The 8,211-nt window shown below is 47.1% G+C and overlaps 1 pseudogene; it reads left to right on the plus strand.

Moving 5' to 3' along the window:
• Window positions 1-5,500: 5,500 nt before the first annotated feature.
• LOC145688578 (small subunit ribosomal RNA) overlaps window positions 5,501-8,211 on the plus strand; it is a 3,068-nt pseudogene continuing 357 nt past the window's right edge.

The following is an 8,211-nucleotide window of genomic DNA, read 5'->3' on the forward strand; positions in this document are numbered from 1 at the left end:
GGCAACTGTGAGGCCTTAGTCGGCAATTATGAACGAATAGTCGGCAACTGTGAGGCCTTGGTCGGCAATTATGAACGAATGGTCGCCAACTATGAGCACTTTTTTTCTTAATGTGAGCATTCTGACGGCTTGTGCAAATAATGTGACGGCAACTGTGAGCCTTTTGATAGCAACCATGAACCATTTAACTTACACTATCAGGAGTATGTTAGATATTATGAATGAAAAGTCGGCAACTATGAGCATCGTGGAAGCGAATGTGAGCATTTTGAAACTACGTGTGAACATTCTGAAGGCAATTATGAGTATTTTGAAGATGAGCTGGAACCATTAAGTATGCAACTATGAGCCCTTTGTACGCAATTATGAACGAAAAGTCGGCAACTATGAGCGTTTTGACGGCAACTGTGAGGCATTGGTCGGCAATTATGAACGAATAGTCGGCAACTATGAACGTTTCGACGGCAATTGTGAGGCCTTGGTCGGCAATTATGAACGAAAAGTCGGCAACTATGAGCGTTTTGACGGCAACTGTGAGGCCTTGGTCGGCAACTATGAGCACTTTTTTTTTAATGTGAGCATTATGACGGCTTTTGTGAAAAATCTGACCGCAACTGTGAAACTTTTGAGAGCAACCATGAACCCTTTAACTTACATTATCAGCATTATGAATTAAAAGTCGGCAACTATGAGCATCGTGTAAGCGAGTGTGAGCATTTTGAAATTACGTGTGAACAGTCTGAAGGCAACTGTGTTTATTTTGAAGATGAGCACGAACCAGTATGTGATTAACTATGAGCCCATTGTCCGGAATTATCAACGAAAATTCGGCAACTATGAGCGTTTTGACGGCAACTGTGAGGCCTATGTCCGCAATTATGAACACATAGTCGGCAACTATGAGCGCTTTGACGGCAAGTGTGAGCATTGTGACGCCTTTTGTGACGATTCTGACGGCAACTGTGAGCCATTAGTCGGGAACTATAAACTTTTATGTCGGGGACTATGAATGAAAAGTCGGCAACTATGAGCACTCTGACGGCAAGTGTGAGCAATTTGACGTCTACTGTGAGGATTCTGACGGCAACTGTGAGCTATTTGAGTGGAACTATTAAGCATTGTGTGTGCAACTTTGAACGCTCTGAGGGGTTTCCTGAACATGTTGACAGCATGTATGAACCACATTTCGGGAACAGTGGGCAATCTGACGGGAACTGTGAACATTGTTGTTGGCGACTTTTCACCCAGCATAACGTTAGAATATGACGGCAACCGTGGCTTCGTTTGTCGTCATTTTTGACATTCTGTGATTTTTCGTGACTGGTGTGCAATCGAGAGGAATCGCTACATTATAGGGATTAGGGTACAGAAGCAGCCCCGTTTACACTTTGTTAAGTCCTGGCTTGAAATTGTTCTATGAGGTTGTAATTAACATGAGTTTGACCTAATTCATGTTTTTGGATTGTTCTTTACATTAATTTTGTAACCCGAGCGCGAAAAGCAGCCCTTTTCTTAGAGAACTTTTTACCCAGCATAACCTTTGAGTATGGCGGCAACTGTGGCTTCGTTTGCCGTCATTTTTGAGATTCCGTGATTTTCGTGACTGGTGTCCGATCGAGAGGAATCTCATCACTATAGGAGGTATGGTAGTGGGCAATCCTGCTATATACTTAGGTTAGGTTAGGCTGGCTTATACTTTCAATTTGTTCCCAGAAGTTAGGAGAGTGTAAAAGTTGTTAAGTTTTGAGTGTCGTATTCTGTAACGGTTTATATATATACTGGATGTCAAATCACGTTTTCCCACCCTTGCGTGGGATGTATACGGCAACCGTGGCTGCATTCGCCGTCATGGTCAAAACGAGGCTGCGCAACGCCGGCAATTTCAAGACAGGTGTAGTATCGAGAGGAATCTCTACACTATAGGAGGTAGGGTAGTGAACAAGCCTTCTATATAAACATTCCCTTTAAATTGTTCACGGAGGTTGGAGAGACCGCTAATGGTATTGCTTTCTAAATGAGGCTTACTTTTTTCTCTCCGCGGCCTAGTCTGTCGAGAAATCTTGACTTCTGGCCACAGACAGAAAGCTAGTCTTCGCAGGAGGCGGAAATGGCTAAATTGGGAAGGGAAGCCACAGGCTGGTTGGTTTCTTTATGGGAGTCTAAACGCACTATCGCTGTTGATGTTGGTTAATTTTGAAGGCGGACTAATATCGGCGGATGGTAGTGTAGGCTCAAAAGGAATTTTATCAGCCGCAGGCAAGAACCCTGGGATGCTATTCACGGGCGTCCTAGCCGGTCAAGGTGTAGAGGAGGTTGCAAACCCTGTTGCTGCCTGGGAGGAATGCTTCATAGAAATGTGCGTCCATGGGCGGACCTATGAAAGGGCATGCAGTGCGGGTTTGCCAGCACGCCTAATGTTGTCCAAAGACTTCCTCGTATTTTGACAAAGAATGTCAGAAACCTTGGTCGGACGGCTGTTTCTAAGAGGGCACGTGGCGATGGGGAATGTGTGAGGTAGGCTCTCATACGGAAGTACCTGTCGTTTACGGGAAGGAGACAATCCTTCTTAACCCGAGGCCTAGCCTGTCGATCACGCCTTCGGGCAATTGACTTCTGGCCGATGCCGCTTTGTGCGGTTGCTGAATGCGAAGAATACTTGAACGGAAGCTACTGTCACACCCAGAGGACACGAGTAAGACTTATATCACTGGAGCAGGAGCCTAAATGTGCTTTTGTGGGTAGCCATACGGCCAGTTCTAACGTGTGCGAGGCCCCACGAGAGTAGGCTTATTCTGGTGGATGAGAAGTCTTTTAATATTTGCTCTGTCGGGTGAACGGAAGCCACAGTCATCCGTAGGACACGAGTAGACTTATTTCACTGGAGCAGGAGTCTAAATGTGCTTTTGTGGGCAACCTTACGGCCAGTTCTAACGGGAGCCAGGCCCCACAAGAGTAGGCTTATTCCGGTGGAGAAGGAGTCTTTAAAATTTGCTGTGTCGGGTGAACGGCTATATTTGAACGGAAGCCACAGTCATCCGTAGGACACGAGTAGACTTATTTCACTGGAGCAGGAGTCTAAATGTGCTTTTGTGGGCAACCTTACGGCCAGTTCTAACGGGAGCCAGGCCCCACAAGAGTAGGCTTATTCCGGTGGAGAAGGAGTCTTTAAAATTTGCTGTGTCGGGTGAACGGCTATATTTGAACGGAAGCCACAGTCATCCGTAGGACACGAGTAGACTTATTTCACTGGAGCAGGAGTCTAAATGTGCTTTTGTGGGCAACCTTACGGCCAGTTCTAACGGGAGCCAGGCCCCACAAGAGTAGGCTTATTCCGGTGGAGAAGGAGTCTTTAAAATTTGCTGTGTCGGTTGAACGGCTATATTTGAACGGAAGCCACAGTCATCCGTAGGACACGAGTAGACTTATTTCACTGGAGCAGGAGTCTAAATGTGCTTTTGTGGGCAACCTTACGGCCAGTTCTAACGGGAGCCAGGCCCCACAAGAGTAGGCTTATTCCGGTGGAGAAGAAGTCTTTAAAATTTGCTGTGTCGGGTGAACGGCTATATTTGAACGGAAGCCACAGTCATCCGTAGGACACAAGTAGACTTATTTCACTGGAGCAGAAGTCTAAACGTGCTTTTGTGGGCAACCTTACGGCCAGTTCTAACGGGAGCCAGGCCCCACGAGAGTAGGCTTACTCCGGATGAGAAGGAGTCTTTAAAATTTGCTGTGTCGGGTGACCGGCCATGAAACCTTTGTGAGGACTTGTCTCCTCGTTTCCACAGCATTTCCGCGCCTGTAAGTTGCGGAAGGTAGCATGCTATGCTTGAAGAACTGTCATCCGTTTAAGGACAGGAGTAGACTAATTCCATTGAGGCAGGAGTCTAATATGCTTTTGTGCACAGCCATACGGCCAGTCCTAACGGGAGCAAGGCTCGCAAAAGTAGGCTTTATTTCAATGGACCAGAAGTCTTTAATATTGCTCTGTCGGGATTGTCAGTTCAAACGGGAGCAGTTTCTGCACGCTACAAACCGCTGACGAGATCTTTCTCGTGTCAATGTGATTCCCTAGCCTGGGCCGGCGCAAGGCTGGCTGGCGAACAAGGTAATTGGGCCTCTGGGTTTCATACACACGAGGTGTCTCAGATGCGTTTAGGGTGAACAGGAATAATCCGTGCAATTCTCTAGCCTGGGCCGGCGCAAGGCTGGCTGGCGAACAAGGTAATTGGGCCTCTGAGTTTTGCATTTCGGAGTTTCCTTAATTCCGGGAGGAGCCACAAAGAAGAGTCCTGAGAGTTTCTCGTGTCCATGCAAGTCTCTAGCCTGGGCCGGCGCAAGGCTGGCTGGCGAACAAGGTAATTGGGCCTCTGAGTTTTGTACACACGAGTGGTCTTAGGATCCTTCGGGCTCAACAGGGATTGTTGGAGAAAGTCTCTAGCCTGGGCCGGCGCAAGGCTGGCTGGCGAACAAGGTAATTGGGCCTCTGAGTCTTTATTTCCAGTTTCCTTAGTTCCCGGGTTAGGTTCACCTGTTAAATCGGAGGAGTCCGATTTATGTGTAAAGATAATGCCAGAGTGAAGGGAGCCAGATTTCACTTGAAGGAGCAAGAGCCAGTGTGGTTAAGAAGTGAGCCGTTTTGTACTCTTAAGGAGGGATGCCGATTGACTTTGAACGGGCTGTCCTCGCTTTAGAGTTTGGGCCAGTTGACGGGAGCTTACTTGTCCTTCTTGAGAATGAGGCCAGATAGCATGTCCTTTCTAGCTTACAAAGGCTTATGCGGAGCATTGTTTTTTGTAAGTGACTTTTTATTCTCCATGTGGCATTTAAGTACCGATTTTCCTTAAGTTAAGGACGGTATAGACTCATCGCCAGTTTGAGCGTGTATCACTTGTCGAACGGAAGCCACTGTCATCCAAGGACACTAGTAGACTTATATTTCACTGGAGCAGGAGTCTAAATGTGCTTTTGTGGGTACCCTTACGGCCAGTTCTAACGGGAGCCAGGCCCCACAAAAGTAGGCTTATTCCGGTGGAAAAAGGAGTCTTTAAAATTTGCTGTGTCGGGTGAACGGCTATATGTAAACGGAAGCCACAGTCATCCGTAGGACATGAGTAGACTTATTTCGCTGGAGGAGGAGTCTAAATGTGCTTTTGTGGGTACCCTTACGGCCAGTTCTAACGGGAGCCAGGCCCCACAAAGGTAGGCTTATTCTGGCGGAAGAGGAGTCTTTAAAATTGCTCTGTCGGATGTACCGGCAACGTGTGGAAGGAAGCTGTTGTAACCCAAGGATACAAGTAGGCTTGTTCCATTGGATTGGGAGTCTAATATGCTCTTGGCGGCTGTCACACGACCAGTATTAACGGGAGCTAGTCAACGCAAGAGTAGGCTTATTCCAGCGGAACAGAAGTCTAAAATGCTTGGTCGGGTGTAGCTTTCCTATCCTTTGTTAGAACGCTGTGTTGGTTGTGTCCAACACTTTCCGGCTTTTTAGTCGGTCAATTCCCTGGTTGATCCTGCCAGTAGTCATATGCTTGTCTCAAAGATTAAGCCATGCATGTCTCAGTGCAAGCCAAAACAAGGTGAAACCGCGAATGGCTCATTAAATCAGTTATGGTTCCTTAGATCGTACCTATCCTACTTGGATAACTGTGGTAATTCTAGAGCTAATACATGCAACTAGAATCCCGCCCAGCAATGGAAGGGATGCTTTTATTAGATTAAAACCAATCGGTCGGTTCGTCCGTCCGAAACCTTGGTGACTCTGAATAACTTTGGGCTGATCGCACGGTCTCTGTACCGGCGACGCATCTTTCAAATGTCTGCCTTATCAACTGTCGATGGTAGGTTCTGCGCCTACCATGGTTGTTACGGGTAACGGGGAATCAGGGTTCGATTCCGGAGAGGGAGCCTGAGAAACGGCTACCACATCCAAGGAAGGCAGCAGGCGCGCAAATTACCCACTCCCGGCACGGGGAGGTAGTGACGAAAAATAACGATACGGGACTCATCCGAGGCCCCGTAATCGGAATGAATACACTTTAAATCCTTTAATGAGAATCTATCGGAGGGCAAGTCTGGTGCCAGCCGCCGCGGTAATTCCAGCTCCGATAGCGTATATTAAAGTTGTTGCGGTTAAAAAGCTCGTAGTTGGATCTGGGTCTCGGACGATCGGTTCGCCGCCCGGCGTTTAACTGATCGTTCCGGACGTCCTGCCGGTTTTTCCTTTCTCGGTGCTCTTCATTGAGTGTCTTGATTGGCCGGCACGTTTACTTTGAACAAATTAGAGTGCTCAAAGCAGGCCGTGTCGCCTGAATGTTCGGTGCATGGAATAATGGAATAGGACCTCGGTTCTATTTTGTTGGTTTTCGGAACTCGAGGTAATGATTAATAGGGACAGACGGGGGCATTAGTATTGCGACGTTAGAGGTGAAATTCTTGGATCGTCGCAAGACTAACCGATGCGAAAGCATTTGCCAAGAATGTTTTCATTAATCAAGAACGAAAGTTAGAGGTTCGAAGGCGATCAGATACCGCCCTAGTTCTAACCATAAACGATGCCAGCCAGCAATCCGCCGAAGTTCCTCCAATGACTCGGCGGGCGGCTTCCGGGAAACCAAAGCTTTTGGGTTCCGGGGGAAGTATGGTTGCAAAGCTGAATATCAAAGCAAAAAGCATTCCCCTTATGGGTAATGATTCATAGTTCTATCTTCGAACCTCTAACCCCGTTTTTATCTTTATTAAACAAATTTTAAATAATACATACATATTGACGAAATTTACAAACATTCTAGAAATGTCACAAGTGGCTCCGGTGCTACCCTACGTCCTCGTCGTCGGAGCTGGGACTCACCTCAAGGGGTGCTATAGGCAAAGTCCGAGTGCTCCCCTTGAGGTGAGATTAACAAAATGGGTAGCAACCCCCGATGGTAGCGTGCCTAACGTGCTCACTACCAACGGGGGCCTTTTATATCTTTAGCTAGGTGCACAATTTTATTTATTTCATTGTGTTATGGCCTATCCTTGGTTATACCGCACAGCACCTTAGTATTAACATTATTATTCACTAGCACCCTTATATTAATTTCTTTAATTTTTTAGGCCACCTTTTAGTTCCTTTTAATTAACCCTTTCCTTACTCATCACACCTGCACCTCAGATAGGTTGTTTCTCTTTTCAGGTCCCAGCCCCAATCCGGGGAGATGTCCAGGGAAGGTTTGTCATACAGGTGACAAACTAGGCCGAAATGGCGAAGAAGAAGCCACCACCCGGTGAAGACACAGGTGGAGACCTACATGCACCCGTTTAGGTTACCGTCCTGCCGGATGAGGAGGGCGCGGGGAAACTCTCAAGGATTGTCGGCCCCACCCGGGAATCCAAGGGAGCGAACCCGCATCCCCCTACCCGACTAAAGGGCGAAGAACTCCCCGCATGAGTCCAGGTGGGGCTGGGCTACATGCAGGGAGTTATTGACCCAAGGGGGCGTAACTATGTCGTTACAAACCTGAGGGGATTTAGTTCGGGTATACACCACCACCCTCCCAGGCTCAATTGCCTAGAATCTTAGGATTCTTTCTTCTTTTTTTTATTTTTTTCCCCCTAAAAAAGGCGCTCATAATTGCCGACTTTTGCTCATAATTGGCGACTTTGCTCATGACTAGTGCTCATAATTGCCGACCTGGGTCCCCTGGGTGCTCATAATTGCCGACTATTACTAATAATTGTGGAATTTGATCATAATTTGTGCTCATAATTGCCGGCCTGGGTCCCTGGGCATCCCCCCGCATCATTTTATTCTTTATTTCAAGGATAATTATAATTACAATGTTTTTTACAAGATCTTATAGGGTAGCAGAACATAACATATTTAAAGGAATGCATACAAGTTAAAAAAAATTAAAAGGAATTGACGGAAGGGCACCACCAGGAGTGGGGCCTGCGGCTTAATTTGACTCAACACGGGAAACCTCACCAGGCCCGGACACTGGAAGGATTGACAGATTGAGAGCTCTTTCTTGATTCAGTGGGTGGTGGTGCATGGCCGTTCTTAGTTGGTGGAGCGATTTGTCTGGTTAATTCCGATAACGAACGAGACTCTAGCCTGCTAACTAGGCGTTGGAATCTTTCCTTCCAACGTTCATGTCTTCTTAGAGGGACAGGCTGCCTCTAGCAGCACGAGATTGAGCAATAACAGGTCTGTGATGCCCTTAGATG

Source organism: Thermobia domestica, chromosome 6 (genome assembly GCF_964235325.1).
Source record: "Thermobia domestica chromosome 6, izTheDome1.hap1.1, whole genome shotgun sequence".
In the NCBI taxonomy this organism is placed as follows: domain Eukaryota; kingdom Metazoa; phylum Arthropoda; class Insecta; order Zygentoma; family Lepismatidae; genus Thermobia; species Thermobia domestica.